Below are 17,405 nucleotides of genomic sequence, written 5' to 3'. Positions count from 1 at the left end.
CTGAAACTATAATGGATGCTTCCATAAAGTGGACATCTATGAAAGAAGTTCTGTATGACTTTTAAAATAGAGACTGGGTTTTAGAAATAATTTTCAAGGATGAAAGCTTGCTTTGTGACTTAAACTTTGGCCTTAAATCCTTTCATTGAAAAGGTTAAGTCTTGGTTTTTCCATTTCAGAAATTGTTTCAGGTCTCATCATTTCCTCCATGAGAGGAAACAATTGGATTGGGTCACCTTGTTTCAGCTTATAAATATTAGCCATTGCTTTTCTCCTGAGTATCTCATGGTCAGCTAACAGTCTGTGCTTTGAACAGATTTATGAAACCAAAGAGCAGGGTTGTGAAGAGAAACTACTCTCAGAACAAATGGTCAGGTTCCTGTCCTCGGCTGCCCCTCTGGTGTGAGACCTCAGCAAGTGAAATAAATTTTCATCCTCTACTGTCATATGTAACTAAAAATAAAAACAATGCTCAGAGAAAAGTAAATGAACAAAAAGTTCATTTAATTTATTTTGAGAAAGAAGTAGAATGGTCGAAAGAAAGAAAATCACTTTCATGTTATCTGAACATTTAGGCTTTGGTAGCGGACTGATTTTCCAAGTCACATTCCCCTGAAATAAAACCTGGAGGGTTTGCCATGTGTGGGCAGAGCTATGTCAGTAGTAATGAACTGGTCAAGGATATTAAAATATTCATCTTTTCTCAAGCTGATCCAAAGACTATCTGCCAAAATTTATTAATTGGATATTTGCTCCCCAAAGTATTTACATACCTGCCAAAAGTGCTTTTGAAATTTTTGGCATGAGTTACTCTGGATAAAAAGAAATATGAGCTGTAAAATAATAAAATAAACTTGAAAATAGCAGCTAAGTGTGTTTGATTTCTTTATAAACAGCCAATACCTCTATTATTTAAAGTAATTTGAATCCTTTAAAAATGATATGTATGGAGTACAGAGGATAAAACAACCGCGGGAAACCTATCATAACAATATCCCTTATGTTCAAGATTTGCTACAAGAAGGGTCCATTTGTTATTCATAGAAGAGAGTGTAGTTATAGATGTATGAAATGGAGCTTGTTATTAGGTGATTTTATTTTTCAGAAATCACGTGGCATGAAACCAAAGAAAAGATTCAGGGAAATCTGCTAATATGTATGGAGAAATGAGCTCTTCAGAGATGAGTATAAAAAGAACATGTATTAAAGTTTTTCTTAAAATTACAGAGTGCTTAGAGAAAATTCTTACAGAAACATCTGTAAGGAAAATAGTTTTGGCTGGTATTCAAAGTGGCAACAGTTCTGAGTCTCTATCTACCTATACTTTCCCCACCTCATTGTTATTCATTCCTGTGTAATAAAGACTTACAATATGATATAAGGTTTTCCTTATTCCAAATGTATCTAAGCTGTTTTTCACCTGCTGACTTTAAAATATTGGAGCAATTTGACTTAAAATTTCAAACTACTCAATGCAACATGAGTTCATGCTCTTTACTCTCCTTCTGTGAAGAGGGCCTCTCCTGAGTTCAAGTTTTTGTAATCCCTGATGGCTAGAAGTTGAAATGCCAAAGGAGATGATTTACATTCATAATTTGAGAAAGAATTTCAGCTCATGCAATGATTTCTAAATTTCAGTTTGAGGACTGATGTTGATCTATGATGGTGCTTTTTATCCACTATATGACAAATGTGGAAAACAATAATGTGATTAATAAAGGTAGATTCTAAAGACTAACTTTGAGTGCACATATACACACATATACATGTATATACATACACATCGATGTGGCAATGGTTAAAAATCTTTTTAATGAAATGATGGTATCTATTATTTACTTAATTCAATTTTTTAATGATTGAATGATCTTAATGTCCTGCTCTGACAAAATTAAAAGTTAGCAATCTGAAGACGGAAATTCCTTCAATGATCCACGAGATCTCAAATTTAAGAATCAAGGGGTTAGAGAAAGCTTAAGCAAAACTGAGAAATACAAGTCTGTGCCTTCCCTGTGCTACCCCACATTTAAAACCTGTCAGGTGCACTTTACTCCAACCTTCGATTTCAAATCTGATGGATTTCAAAGGTAGCACATTTTAATTAAACTTGCTGCAGTATCAATTTTATTCACTTTTTTCCTCTCCCAGGTTTCCTTCAAGTTAAGAATGAAAAGTGAAGTTAATATATTTTACAGCAATTAAAAGACTTCTAGGTGCAAACTAATGTGTTGCTTATAAGCAGTATATCAATAATTATCATGTCTAAAACCCCTGGGCATGTCCCTACATAGGATGGTGATCTCTCCCCAGAGGAACTGGGGAAAGAAAAATGTGGCACACGCTGTTCTTCTGTCTGATAACCGAATCCCTTGATTCATTTTAGACTATGCTTCCTTCAAATATTTAATTTCTTTATTCATCAGAATAATTTACATTTGGCTCTATAGCTGCATCAGACATTACTTAAGGGTTTCATGTAATTGAAGGAAATAATTATTTGGGAAAATAATTTCTTTTTCTTTTTTGCTTTTTAAATCCAATCTGACAATCTGACATTTTTATTCAAGTAAAATTCACATAATATAAAATTAGCCACTTCAAAGTGTACAATTCAGTGGTATTTTTAATATATATTTTATGACTATATATTTTAAAATTTAAATTCAATTAATTAACATATAATGTATTATTAGTTTCAGAGGTAGAGGTCAATGATTCATCAGTCTTATATAGGGCTCATTGCATCACATGCCCTCCTTAATGTCCATCACCCAGTTACCCCATTGCCCCACCCCTTTCCCCTCCAGCAACACTAAGTTTGTTTCCTATGATTAAGATTCTCTTATGGTTTGTCTCCCTCTATGATTTCATCTTGTTTTATTTTTTCCTCTCTTCCCCTGTTTTGTTTCTTAAATTCCACATAGCAGTGAGATCATATGATTATTGTCTCTCTCTGATTGACTTATTTCGCTTAGCATAATACCCTCTAGTTCTATCCACATCATTGCAAATGGCAAAATTTCATTTTTTTGATGACTGGGTAGTATTCCATTATATATTTATATATATACCACATCTTTTTTATCTGTCGATGGACATCTGGGCTCTTTCCAATAGTTTGGTTATTGTGAACATTGCTGCTATAAACATTGGGGTGCAGGTTCCCCTTCAGATCACTACATTTGTATCTTTGGCGTAAATCCCTAGTAGGGGATTGCTGGGTTGAAGGGTAGCTCTATTTCCTACTTTTTGAGGAACCTCCATGCTGTTTTCCAGAGTGGCTACACCAGCTTGCATTCCCACCAACAGTATAGTTCCCCTTTCTTTGCATCCTCACCAACATCTGTCATTTCCTGACTTGTTAATTTAGCCATTCTGACTGGTGTGAGGTGGTATCTCATTGTGGTTTTGATTTGTATTTCCCTGATGCTAAGCGATGTTGAGCATTTTTTCATGTGTCTGTTGGCCTCTTGTATGTCTTCTCTGGAGAAATGTCCGTTCGTGTCTTCTGCCCATTTCTTGACTGTATTGTTTGTTCTTTGGGTGTTGAGTTTGATAAGTTCTTTATAGATTTTGGGTACTAGTCCTTTATCTGATAAGACATGTGTAAATATCTTCTCCCATCTGTCGGTTGTCTTTTGGTTTTGTTGACTGTTCTTTTGCTGTGCAAAAACTTTTTATCTTAATGAAGTCTCAGTAGTTCATTTTTGCTTTTGTTTCCCTTGCCTTTGGAGATGTGTCTAGCAAGAAGTTGCTGTGGCCGAGGTCACAGAGTTTGATGCCTGTGTTCTCCTCTAGGATTTTGAGGATTCCTGTCTCACATTTAGGTCTTTCACCCATTTTGAGCCTATTTTTGTGTATGGTTTAAGGAAATGGTCCAGTTTCATTCTTCTGCATGTTGCTGTCCACTTTTCCCAACACCATTTGTTGAAGAGACTGTGTTTTTTCCATGGGATAGTCTTTCCTTCTTTGTCAAAGATTAGTTGACTATAGAGTTGAGGGTCCATTTCTGGGCTCTCTATTCTGTTCCATTGATCTGTGTGTCTGTTTTTGTGCCAGGACCATACTGTCTTGATGATGACAGCTTTGTAATAGAGCTTGAAGTCTGGGATTGTGATGCCACCAGCTTTGGTTTTCTTTTTCAACATTCCTTTGGCTATTCAGGGTGTTTTACAGTTCCATACAAATTTTAAGAATGTTTGTTCTAGCTCTGTGAAAAATGCTGTTGGTATTTTGATAGGGATTGCATTGAATGTGTAGGTTGCTTTGAGTAGCATAGACTTTTTTTTTTTTTAGTTTCAGCCAAAAATTTATTTATACAAGAAAAAATATAATACATATGACCAAATCAGAAAAATAGATATGAATCAATGTTGTTTACACTGAAATATTAGAAATGAAAACAACAATAAAAATCATAGGGCTATTAAGAATCATTAGAATTTTTTTTATTTTACATTTTTTAAATTTTATTGTGTTATGTTAATCACCATTAGAAATTTTAACGATATTTGTTCTTCTAATCCATGAGGATGGAATATTTTTCCATTTCTTTGTGTCTTCCTTGATATCTTTCATGTGTGTTCTATAGTTTTCTGAGTACAGATCCTTTGCTTCTTTGGTTGGGTTTATTCCTGGGTATCTTACGGTTTGGGGTGCAATTGTAAATGGGATCAATTCCTTAATTTCTTTTTTTATTATTTTTTTAAAAGATTTTATTTATTTGACAGAGAGACACAGTGAGAGAGGGAACACAAGCAGGGGAGTGGGCGAGGGAGAAGCAGGCTTCCCGCAGAGCAGGGAGCCCGATATGGGGCTCGATCCCAGGACCCTGGGACCATGACCTGAGCTGAAGGCAGACACTTAGCGACTGAGCCACCCAGGTGCCCCTCAATTCCTTAATTTCTCTTTCTTCTGTCTCATTGCTAGTGTATAGGAATACAAATGATTTCTGTGCATTGATTTTATATCCTGCCACTTTGCTGAATTCCTGTATGAGTTCTAGCAATTTTGGGGTGGAGTCTTTTGGGTTTTCTACATAAAGTTTCATGTTATCTGTGAAGAGTGAGAGTTTGATGTTTTCTTTGCCCAATTGGATACCATTTTTTTTTTCTTTTTGTTGTCTGTGGTGATAGTGGACATCCCTGCCATGTTCCTGACCTTACGGGAAAAATTTCCCCATCGAGAATGATATTTGCTGTGAACAGAATATAGCAATACACTGGACCCTGTGTGTAGTTTGGTCTGTTTGTTAGAAAACTAGATCCCAAAATTGTAAAGAAAAACTTATATATGTACAAAAATAAAATTAAACACATTGAAATGATAGAATGTAAGTGTAAAAATTAAAATTAAAGGACAAAAAGAAAAATAAAGAAGGAATATAAACAGACAGGGGAACAGGACAGAGCAATACATTATATCCTAAGTGTATTTTGGTCTGTTTGTTAGAAGAGACTACATCCCAAAATTGTAAAGAAAGAAAAACATATATATACAAAAATAAAGTAATTACATTGAAAGGATGGAATGTAATTGTAAAGATGCAAATTAAAAAAAAAGACTTTAACAAAAAAAAGTGAAAGAAGAAAGAGAGAATATGATCAGACAGGTGAAGAGAACAGAGCCATATACTAGATTCTTGGTGTATTTTGTTCTGTTTGTTAGAAGAAACTGCATCCCAAAATTGTAAAGAAAGAAAAAAAATATATATATGTATCTATATATGTGTAAAATATATGAAAAACATATATATATATATAATTAAATACAACAAAAGGGTAGAATGTAAGTGTAAAAAAGAAAATTAAAGAGTTGATAAAATAAGAAATTGGTTGAAAAAGGAAAGAGAAAAAAATTAAAATTGAAAGACTAAAGAACTGTGGGGAAAAAACCATGAATTCTATGTACTATTTTACCCTAGCGCTGGAGTTTTGCAGTTCTCTGCGATTAGTAAACTTGGTCTTAGCCAGATGTTCTTGCTGATCTCCTGGGGGAGGGGCCTATTTCATCAATTCTCAGGTGTCTTTGCCCAAGGCAGAATTATTCCACCCTTGCCAGGGGGCCAAGCTAAGTAATCTGCTCCAGTTTGCTCTATGTGGCTTTTGTTCCCTGAAGGCTTTCCACGCAGTTTTAGAGGATGAGAATGAAAATGGCAGCCTCCCAATTCCCGGCCCTAGAGCTGAAAGCTTGGGGCCCCACTCCTCAGTGTGCCCTCAGGGAAAAGCAGTCAATCACTCCTGTCTCCCTGGTCTCCATCCACACTGCCTGCTCACCCAGCCTGTAACTGACCATTTCTATCTTAGGCACGTGACCCGTTTTGAGTCTCCAAACTTCTGGGGCACACACCCGCACTGCTCTTTCCTGGGGGGGGGGGGTGGTTCTTGCGGTTCTGCCACTTGCTGGGCCCCAGAGAGTGGTCACTGGATCGTGGCATGGTTCATGGTTTATGGCAACCCCAAGCTGAGAGCCCACTCCTGGGCTCTCTGTTTGCAATCGACTTCCTTGCTCAGATGCCTGGGAACTCTGCTGCACTCAGGCACCCCCGGTATTCTGGGACCTGGGCATCCTGAAACCACACTGTCTCACCTAGGATTCCACCCTGCTTTGCTGCCTGAGCATCTTTTAAGCAGGGATGTCCCTCAGTGGAGCAGACTTTTAAAAGTTCCAGTTTTGTGCTCCACTACTGTATCACTTCCCAGTGCTGGCTGATGGAGGCTCCCTCCTCCGCCCCACCACAGTCTATCTTTCCATATATCACCTTGGATTCATTTCTCTGCACCTCCTACCTTGCAGAAAGTGGTCAATTTTCTATTTGTAGAGTTGCAGCTATTCTTTTCGTAGATCTCCAGTTGAGTTTGCAGGTGTTCAGAATGATTTGATAGCCATCTAGCTGGATTCCTGGGACGAGATGAAACTAAGGCTCCTACTTCTCTGCCATCTTAGACTCAGATAATTTCTTTTTAATGTACTTTATGAAAGTCCCCATAGCTCTAGGTTCTTAGCCTTCCTTCTTTACCTTCAACTCTGCCTCACTCCAAAATAATTTTCTACCATTTTAATTGTCCCCACCTTTTGGGACATCTTTCATCCTACTTACATGGATCGAAATCTCAGGAGGATCCCTACTCTTCCCAGTAACACATTTTACCAGTCTTGGGTAGTTTAGTCTGGAATAACAGTCAACTGCAGCCTGTACAATCCCAAACCTCTCACACCAAATATTTCCTGCCTCTCATACCAAGTGTTTCCTGCATAAATTTTATTTTATGCTGTGTAGGATTTGCCTGCACAGCATAAAATGAAGCAAACAAGAATACACAACTAATATTTTATTTAAAAAAATTATAAAAATAATTGAAAACAGAGATTCTCAATATGAATTTTATGGAATTTGATGAGAATATATTAGGAACAGTGTAATCTAAATGTTTGGAAGACAAACATTGTCATGTGTCTTAATTTCTGCAATTTCAGTTGTGATGACACATCAAATGGTTTGTGGCTATTACAGAGCCATCATATTTTAGAATTTCCACATCTTGACTGTGAGAAAATAGTGTTTGTTTTTACCAGGACCAAGTGAAATTTTTAGAAAAATGTTGTTCTTTCACTAAAATATGGTCACAGAAGTAAGGTTTATGATTCTTGGCTTTAAGCAATTTTCAGGATTGAGGAGAAAGATGTTCTTTTTTAGTAACAAGTAAAATGAAATTTCTTTGTAGAATAATACCTTGACACTTCAGAAGTCTCCTTGTTCAGAAGTATCTTATTTTATTTTCCTCAACCTTCCAAAGGAATTTGAAAAAAAAAAAAGAAAAGAAAAAGTTTTGACTCAGAGTTTTTGATGCATTGGGATGCACAACACTTTTCATTAACTCTCTTTTCTATTCACTGATGGGCATTGCAATCCCTGGAAGATATTGTATCAAATTATCTTTGAAACAGTTATGAAGTACTCACTTTGCCAATAGATGGGGAATATGGAAGGTAGGGAAAGAGAGACTATCTCTGTGGCCTGCTCCACAAAGGACAACATGGTGTTATCCTTATACTAGCGTTTGCCAAACATGTGGTTCTTGACATTTTGCTCAGGGATTTGCCTATACAGTGCAAAATAAAGCAGACAGGAATAAAAGACTAAAGTTTTATTTTAAAAATTATAAAGATGATTTAGTGCAGAAGTTCTCAATCTGATGTTTATGGAATTCAGACTACGTGTGGGACTTCCTGATAAATGGGCTCCTTACATTTTTCTCTGTAGAGGGTCTATATATTTTATTAGATTCTCAAGTGCAATTCAAGAGTATCACAATTTACTGATACCAAATTAAGTGGATTATTATGAGATGTACATTTTACCCTGTTCCGTGTAGCATATTCTATCACTGGTAACTGTCCTCGTTTGGGATTCACAAATGGAGAGCCTAAGAAGATGACTTGAGTAAATGTGTATTGTCTTGAAAGGTGATCAGAGAAGTAGGTGAAGGAATTGGGTGAGGGGGTGAGACAGGAAGGAAGAAAAGCCAAATGAAAGGTTTGTTGTCAAGGTCACTTTATGGGTAGCACATAAGTGCTTGACTCTGTAGGAACTTACGGAGAAATAAACAAAATGTTTTTCTGCATTGTCCATCCTAAGAATAGAGACTGGGACATTTAAATACATTTAAATACAATATCCCTCAAAAATTGAAAATCGTCCTCAGAGGTGTTAAATTCATCTGCCACACTGCCTTTCCAGGTTGTAGCCACTGGAAGGATGAATGAGCTTTATCTTCAGAGAAACCCCCAGTGCAGAAGAGCAGGGAGCCACAGAGCATGCTAGTGATGAGGTGCTGTTCACACACACATTCAGAATTGCCCACGCCCCTGTAGTTGAAGTACAAGGTGGCCCGAAGAGCATGTGACATGGGGAACAAAAATCATCACCTCAATAATCAAATGGATATATCCGATTATTAAAATAAATATATTAATAAAATATGTAATAAAAATACTAGAGATTACATATTAGAAACATCTATGGTGTGGATAGGTGCACTTCAAATTAAATTTCTCCATTCATAAAATTTCTGTTTAAAAGTGGAACCACTTATCATGTGAGATGACCATGTGTTTTTATCCCTAGTTAGTCTTATACCAACAAGTTTTATTTACTAAGATTATGGGCAATAATGCTGAAAGGTATAAATAAATATGTTTAAATTAACAATGGAATGAAAAATTAGAATAAACTTTCAGTTTTCCATATTCCTAGATTTGTAATATATGTATTATCTATATTTATCTATCTATATCAATATCTACTTATTTGTCTATCTATATAAAGAGAGACACTACATATATCCTACAAAGACAGGTGGAATTTTATTCTGTCCAATTCAATTTGCTTATTCTTTCATCCCAAATGGAGTGATGTTAGAAAAACATAAAGCAGTCTTGATTCTAAGCAGGCTCTTGGTTTAATATTGGTGAATTAAAACAATGTAACTTCGGTGACTGTATCTATGATGAATGAGAGAGAATACAATCCTGTAGAAACATATGGCAGTTGTCCACATAACACACAGAGGCATAAGCACATTGTTCTTTAGGCCTTTCCTCTGGCAGATGAAATGTGGTATATACAGCATAAGAAACGGGTTTTCCAGTATCTGTGCCTACTCTGACAGGAAGAAAGTCAGATTGTGTTTACCATCTTGTCTGTACGTAACACCAGAGCAGCTGCACGTCTTGAATTTGTTTATTCTAGAGTTTGGGAGGAAGAGAGTGTCTAGACAAAAGAATGGTTTGTTAGCTTCCTGCCATTGTCCGTACATCCCCTTCAGAGTGTAGTGACGTTGTTAAAGTTGTAGATACACCTAGTTCACTCTTTGAGAAAAATAGACATTCTGCCCTGCAATAAGAAAGCAGAGAACAAGAACAGTTATCGCTTTAAACATTTAAGAATGAGGATCAAATTCTTTTTTTTTTTCCCCTTTCTCTTACTGGCACTGACACAAATATGTAGATAAGTCCAAGAAAAATACAAAACATCCAAATATTATGAACATAAGTCATGCTAGTCTCAAAATCCCTGTAAGATACATCATACATAACAGTTGGCTCACATGTCCTTGAGATGAAAAATAAAATGTTGCACAACTTTGCATATTCTATGAAAAAGATTATTCAAAGATGTTGACTATTAGTTAAAAAAATAATTTGGGTGTTTTGTTATTTTAGATTTGAGCTGGAAGTTTTCCTGTACCTTACTTCCCAGCTTTTTGATGGCTCAGGTTTTTGTTTTTGTTTTTTTAATAGATTTCGGATTATAGTTTTATATTCAGATACTGTTTTTAAAAATAACATTGTGAAAACAAAACTGCTTTATAAATTCTGGGCAACAATTTTCTTCAAAAATAACTCTGTTCCATGTAACATGTACTGTAGCAAATGATGAAGATTATCTGTTTTTACATTTTATCCATTTGCAAGTTTCTGCATATGATAGTGAATGTAGGCAATGTATATATATGATATATATATATATATAATTTTTTTATTCTATTGTTCATGTTGTATCCATGAACTGATTTTCTTAAATATTAGGAAAATGTTTCTCAAAATCATCTAAAAGAAAACTTACCTATTACTGTTTGAATGTATGGTAAGAAATGCACATCCAAGAATCACTTTGGAAAAGGGATGTGACCAAGGTACTAGGATCCACAGGAATTAATGTATAACAGAATGGTAAAGATGCAATTCCTCTCTATGTTAATATGACTGAAAAAATATGAAAAAAGGGGTGGGTGGTTAGAGTGTCTCCCTAAGGGAAATTATTTGTGCCAGAGATGGTGAGACAGACTGCTATAAAGTCTCTGTACCTAGAAATCTTTTGGGTGCCCCCTCCAAAATATTTACTTCCCTCCCTCTTGGCCTGCCTTCTCTGAAGTTCAAACTACTCTGGTCACTTCCACAAACTACTTGAAATTGTCTCACAGCTTTTACTGATGCAACCCTACAGTCCAAGCAGTCAACATGTGCTTTTTAAAATTAGGTTACTTACGCGTTGAAAGAGCAGAAGTCCAGAGGATGCAGGTGAAAAAAAAACTAAATAAACAGTTTTTTCCCCTTTCCAAACATATGGATACATAGACCCCCCCAACACACACACAGCACACCCCCAAGATACCTGGTTCTTTAAATTCTTCTTCAAATTAGATCCATCCTATATCTTGAATCAATTTTAGATTAGGTTTAATATTTTTTGGTCACATTTAGATGAGAGAATGTCAGTCTTAATCCTAAGAATTCTTAAGTGTGGCTATCAAAATGGCCAGTAAAAACTCAAAACAGTATTTTTAAAAATCCTCTTTTCTCTCTCACCCTGGCTTTGCTTCATGCGACAAGCAGCAGCATGGGACGTGGAAGGCATCTCTGTCTTGCCTTCTGTAGCTCTAGTTCCTCTCCTCTCCGAACCCCTAACTAGATTGCCTTTGGATCCTCCAGATTTAGATCAAGGAAAGGAAGAGAAGCAATGAGTAGGAGAGACCTGACTTCGCTGACAACATTGTAACCTATTCTAGCTGCTCTCATTGCAGGATTTAGATCTTACTCTTTAGTAGAGCACTTTCAAAGTTCCTCAGAAATGTCCTCACTGAAAAAGTCTGATTATAATTCCTCTGACATGAGTAATTGTATTTTTCCTTCCATTAGTTCCTCAAGAATAAAAACCTTAAGATCTGGGCAAACAGTGACTCAGGCCACACAGATTGTACCTTCCTGTTAGGTTCTTATCACTCCTCCAGCTTAATAATGTTGAGACAGTGGTAGACTGGCTATTCTCCCAAGAAACAATCACACATACTTTGCTCCCACTGCCTGTGGTTGAACAGCACAATTTTCATCCACATGGAAGCATCAGTCAGTTAGCAACAACAACAAGAACTAACAACAGCATGTCACAGAATCTAAAGAAACTCTTTCTCTCTCTTATCTTTTCAACGTCCGTCCATTTGTTTCTCTAAATGTGTGTTGGCTTTGAGAGGTAAACAGTTTTCGATCATTTTTTCCAAGTCCCAAATAAGTGGAATAGCATCTAACTTTCTAAGAAGGAGATACTTGGAGATACATTATGCCATTCTTGACTTAAGGCTTCATTCAAACTATGGCATTTTACTATGCTGGTAGATACAGAAAGCATACACTTGAAAGAAAAATCATTTAAGATTAGGTTTGCGTGTGAGTAAAAAATGCTTATGATATCCGTAGCCTAAATAAGAGAGAATTTTGTTTTTATCTCCGGTAATAGTAGAAAGGTGAGGGGGTCCAAGCTAAATCATGACTCTGCTCTCACAAGGCCCTCCGGACCCTCCTTTGTTCTGTCTTATTTTAAAGTGGATGGCTTCCAAATCTCAGATCACTGCATGCTCAAAGATGGCTTCTTCAGCTCTAGTCATCACATTCACATTCCAGCCAGCAGGAGAGAAAAAGAAACTGAGAAGAAAAGGAGCAGGAGACAAGAAACATCTATTTTTTTTTTTTTTTTTTTAAGGAAGGTTACTTAAACTACCAGTTGATGCATCTGTTTATAATCCCATTGGCACAAACTTATTTCAGGGCTGTATTTAGCTGCTAGAGAGACTGATCCCCTTAACCTTTGGGTGCTTATGTATTCTCTCACTATGAAGTGTAAAGTACATAGATAGGTGGTGATTAGGGGTCTCTTCTCAACTTCTTATAGCTTATAGAATGAAATCTAAATTCCATAGTGAGGAACACAGCTGGATTATCTGGCACCTGCCTACCTTTTCAATCTCAGGATTCTTTGCCTTTTTACTTTGCTTCAGCCGTGTAGGAATACTTTGTGTTTCTTGAACATTCCAGGCTCATCTCTAACTCCCACCGTGGCACTTGTGCTTCTTTTAACCCAGAACTTTCTTTTCTCAGAATTTCTTTTTGGTAACTCCATTCATTTACATCCTCAATAATGCTTTCTGCAACCAGTTTATAAGTCAGGAAGTACTTCTCTCCCTATCCCAATCGTTACTTTTTAATGTGTTTTTTTGTATGCAGAGAAGGTATGTCACTGAAATTATTTATTTGCTTATTTCTTATCTGTCTCCCCATAATAGCTGTGGAGGGTGCTGTCTTCTTATCATTTAATCTTCAGTCCCTACAACTCTGCCAGGCATATAGTAGGTACTTGATATTTATTGAATAAATGCATGCATATGCAAATATTTTTAATTTTTTTTCAAATGTAAAGCACCTGCAAATGCAGGTGGTTGTGTCTGAATGCTTTATAAAAGTGTTTCATGGTGGTGGTAATGATTGTTGTTTTTATTCATCCATCCCCTCAAAAAAGCCCTTCCTTGGGGTGCCTGGGTGGCACAGTCTGTTAAGCTCCCAAGTCTTGGTTTAGGCTCAGGTCCGGATCTCAGGGTCCTGAGATAGAGCCCCGTGTTGGACTCTGCATGAGGTGTGGAGTCTGCTTAAGACTCTCTCTCCCTCTGCCCCTCCCAACTGCATTCTCTCTAAAATAATAAATCTTTAAAAAAAACCTGCCCTTCCTTACCTGCTTATTTTTTAACTAAGGTAGTCCTAGTATTTGTTAAAATAATTCTTGAAAATAATATAGTTTTTAAGGAATAAAAGCTACTATGGTTTACTTTCTTTAAGAAATGGGCTATATATGGGGCGCCTGGGTGGCTCAGTTGGTTAAGCGACTGCCTTTGGCTCAGGTCATGATCCTGGAGTCCCTGGATCAAGTCCCACATTGGGCTCCCTGCTCGGCAGGGAGTCTGCTTCTCCCTCTGACCCTCCCCCCTCTCATGTACTCGCTCTCTCTCATTCTCTCTCTCTCAAATAAATAAATAAAATCTTAAAAAAAAAAAAAGAAATGGGCTATATCACCCTGGGAACATTCAGTAATTCTAATTTCCTGCTTTTTTTTTTTTTTAACACTATCTGAACCATAGAATTAATATTCCCATTTAGATAAACCACAGAGAATTAAAATGTCCTAATTTGTGTCCCTATTCAATTAAACTGTAATATTTCAAACATAGGTTTAGTTTTATCCTTTTACTACCCATTAGGTAAAAATAGTTCTCTATATATACTTAATGGTTTAAACCATGATGTCTTATTATTCTTAAAAACACAATTTCTTTTCCCTGAAAACTCGTAAAGTCACAGAATGCCTGGATATATTTGTTAAACGATCCTAAGGGTATTGTTTTCCTCCTTTTCAGTAGTCCTTCACACAATCTTAGAACAAGAACTGATTATGATCTTTCAATGCCATATTTTGAGGCTAGGGCAAGAACAATGCATTTTCCCATTGCATATCATTCTCCAACTTTTATTTTCTTAAAATAATCACATAAAAGTAATTCAAGACAACCTTAGATATGCAACTATTGACTCTTGGAGGCTTTTAATCACCTGAACTGCATTTGTGCACTGATTTGCTAAGGAAGATTTCTCTAGCTTTCTTTTTTAATATATTTATATAAGGGACAACATTAATTTATATTTTCTAAAATTAGATATTAGATATTTTGATGCATGTTTTATAGACTTTATATATGGACAAGATGTCTCTAAACAATTTGAATCATCAGATCATCTCAGTGTGTGTTCATTTTTATATGTATCTAAAATTAATATATATGTAGTGGACTTATGCAGTACCTATTCTAAGCACTAACATATGAGATCTACTTTGCTTTGCTTAATTCACACATTCTACCATTTGATTTTTTCTTTTTCTATCCAAAATGTTTACATAAAGCTTTCTGGACAGAAATTATAACTTTTATTTTTCTGCACCTTTAGGTAATTACCTCCTGCGTATTCTCATTATCCTTGCCTTGTTGATGTTATGTTTATGCCACTTAGAAATAATCTGTACATGAAGAGTTTCTTATTGTGCCTTCCAGCTCTGTACTACCTTAGCCTTTTGTCCCACTTTTCTTTTAACTTTTTTTTTTATATTAAGTTGTGCATTTGTGAGGGTAAGTGAATATATGTATAAATAACTAGTTGGGCATTATTTTAAGATGCTGATCTTTTTCTACTTATGTGTGTTGATAACTCTATTAGATTGCATATATTTGGTATACAGAATCCTCATTTTATTTGCTTTTTATCTGGCAAAATGCCAAGTGACTTTATTTGCCTTCAATAAAAATTCGGTAGCACCCATCTGAATATATATGAAACCTATTTTCCATGAAATTCTTCAGGGTCTGAAAAAGATATTACGGGTTCAGTTCCAGACCACTGCAAAAAAGCAAGTCAGTTGGATTTTTTTTGTTGTTTCCCAGTTCATATAAAAGTTATATTTACACTATATTGTAGTCTATTAAATGTACAATAGCATTATGTCTAAAAAAAAGTACATACCTTCATTTAAAAATACCTTATTGCTAAAAAATGATAACCATCATCTGAGCTTTTAGTGAGTCATAATCACTGATCACAGATATAATAATAATGAATATAATAATATGTAATATTATTGAAATATATAATATATACTATAATGATGAAATACAGAATAATAATAAAATTTTTAAAGTTTGAAATATTGCTAGAATTACTAAAATGTGACACAGAGACATGAAGTGAGCAAATGCTGTTGGAAAATGGTGCTGATAGAGTTGCTTGATGCAGGGTTGTCACGAACCTTCAACTTATTAAAAAATACAATATCTGCAGAGTGCAATAAAGGAAAGCACAATAAAACAAGGTATGCCTGTATTATCCAAATCATCATTTCGTTAAAGACCACCCTAGTTAAGTCAATTTCTCCCATTTTCCCACTCTCTTGCTATCACACTACTCTAGTTTATATTCTTCAAAATAGATATCTGTACCTACATTTTCAAATTTAATATAGTATGTATATATATGAATAAAGTAAATAAGAAAACACTTTGTACTTTTAAGCATAGTATTTACTGCATTTATTACATATACATATACATATATACATATATATATATGATGGAATATTACTCAGCCATATAAAAGAATGAAATTTCACCATTTGCAATGACATGGATGGAGGTAGAAAGTATTATGCCAAGCGAAATAAGTCAGTCATAGAAAGACAAATACCATATGATTTCACTCATATGTGGAATTTAAGAAACAAAACCAAGCAAAAGGAAAGAAAAAAGAGGCAAACCAAGAAACAGACTCTTAACTATAGAGAACACACTGATGGTTACCAGAAGGGAGGTGGGGAGGGCATGGGTTAAGTAGATGATGGGGATTAAGGAGTGCACTTGTCATGAGCACTGGGTATTGTATAGAAGTGTTGAATCACACTGTACATTGTGTACCTGAAACTAAGATTACACTGTATGTTAACTAACTGGAATTTAAATAAAAATTAAAAAAACACTGTCGGAGGGGGGAAAGATGGTGGAGGAATAGGGGGCCCTATTTCAACTGGTCCTCGGAATTGAGCTGGATATCTACCAGACCACTCTGAGCACCCATGAAACCAGCCTGAGATGTAAGAAGATCTGGATCTCTACAAGCAGAATATCGCAGGAGATTGGTTTTGAGGTACGAAGCAGGGAGCCCTGATTCTGTGGGCAGATATCGGAGGATAAATGGCAGCGAGAGGGTGCCTGCCATGAGGATCCTACACCACCGATGAGCGACAGCCTCACACGCTGCGGACAGGGCATAGACTTGCAGACCAGTAGCAGCGGGGAAAGGATTTTAGGGCGTTGGGTCGCCCGCACGTGTGCGAACTGGGAGGGCTGGCAGTTTTAGAAGCACAAAGGGCAGAGACGTGCCCTGACCTGGAGGCAGGACTGGGAGCCCCATGGAGGGGCGCACAACCCAGGATGCTGCAGTTTATAGCAGCACGGACAGAAATGGAGTTGGTGTGGCCTGGAGAGCTCGCTGAAGAACAGACTGCGATCTCTCTGCTCTGAGGCAGAGGGTTGGAAATGGTCTCTTCTGCTCTGACTAGCAGAAGAGACATGGAAAGCCACCAGGGAAAGCTGCCAGAGAACAAAAGCCCCCAAAACTGATTCTGGCTGAACCCATCCCATGGCACAGGGGGGCAGGGTAACTCTGCCCAAACAGGGTTGCCTGCGTAATAGCCTGGCAGGTGCCTCCCGCAGAAGACAGGCTGGGAAAACAAGAGGCAAGCAACCCTAAGGTCCCAAGAAAACAGGTGCATCTTGCTTGGGTTCTGGTCAATAATTTGGACTCTATACATTCCCTCAAACACCCATCAACAGAAAGACTAGGAGGTGGAGCCCCCAAAATAGAAAAGACTCAGAGATTATGACTTATGCTGCAGATTTACAAATGGATGCAGATATAACCAAGATGTCGGAGATGGAAATCAGGCTAGCAATTGTGAAGACAATGGCGAGAATGGAGAA

The 17,405-nt window shown here is 36.5% G+C and overlaps 1 long non-coding RNA gene across 1 annotated transcript; it reads right to left on the bottom strand.

The window, feature by feature from the left end:
- Window positions 1-9,456: 9,456 nt before the first annotated feature.
- On the bottom strand, window positions 9,457-11,616 carry LOC135363007 (uncharacterized). Its single transcript, XR_010408675.1, has 3 exons — window positions 11,177-11,616; window positions 10,628-10,767; window positions 9,457-9,895 (listed from the first exon to the last, which is right to left on the bottom strand). It is a non-coding gene; the product is annotated as an uncharacterized LOC135363007 (long non-coding RNA).
- Window positions 11,617-17,405: the final 5,789 nt, after the last annotated feature.

This window comes from Mirounga angustirostris, unplaced genomic scaffold (assembly GCF_029215605.1).
Source record: "Mirounga angustirostris isolate CCGP_5_RB_7025 unplaced genomic scaffold, mMirAng1.0.hap1 SCAF_2, whole genome shotgun sequence".
In the NCBI taxonomy this organism is placed as follows: Eukaryota; Metazoa; Chordata; class Mammalia; order Carnivora; family Phocidae; genus Mirounga; species Mirounga angustirostris.
This window is presented reverse-complemented; position numbering and strand designations above follow the sequence as displayed.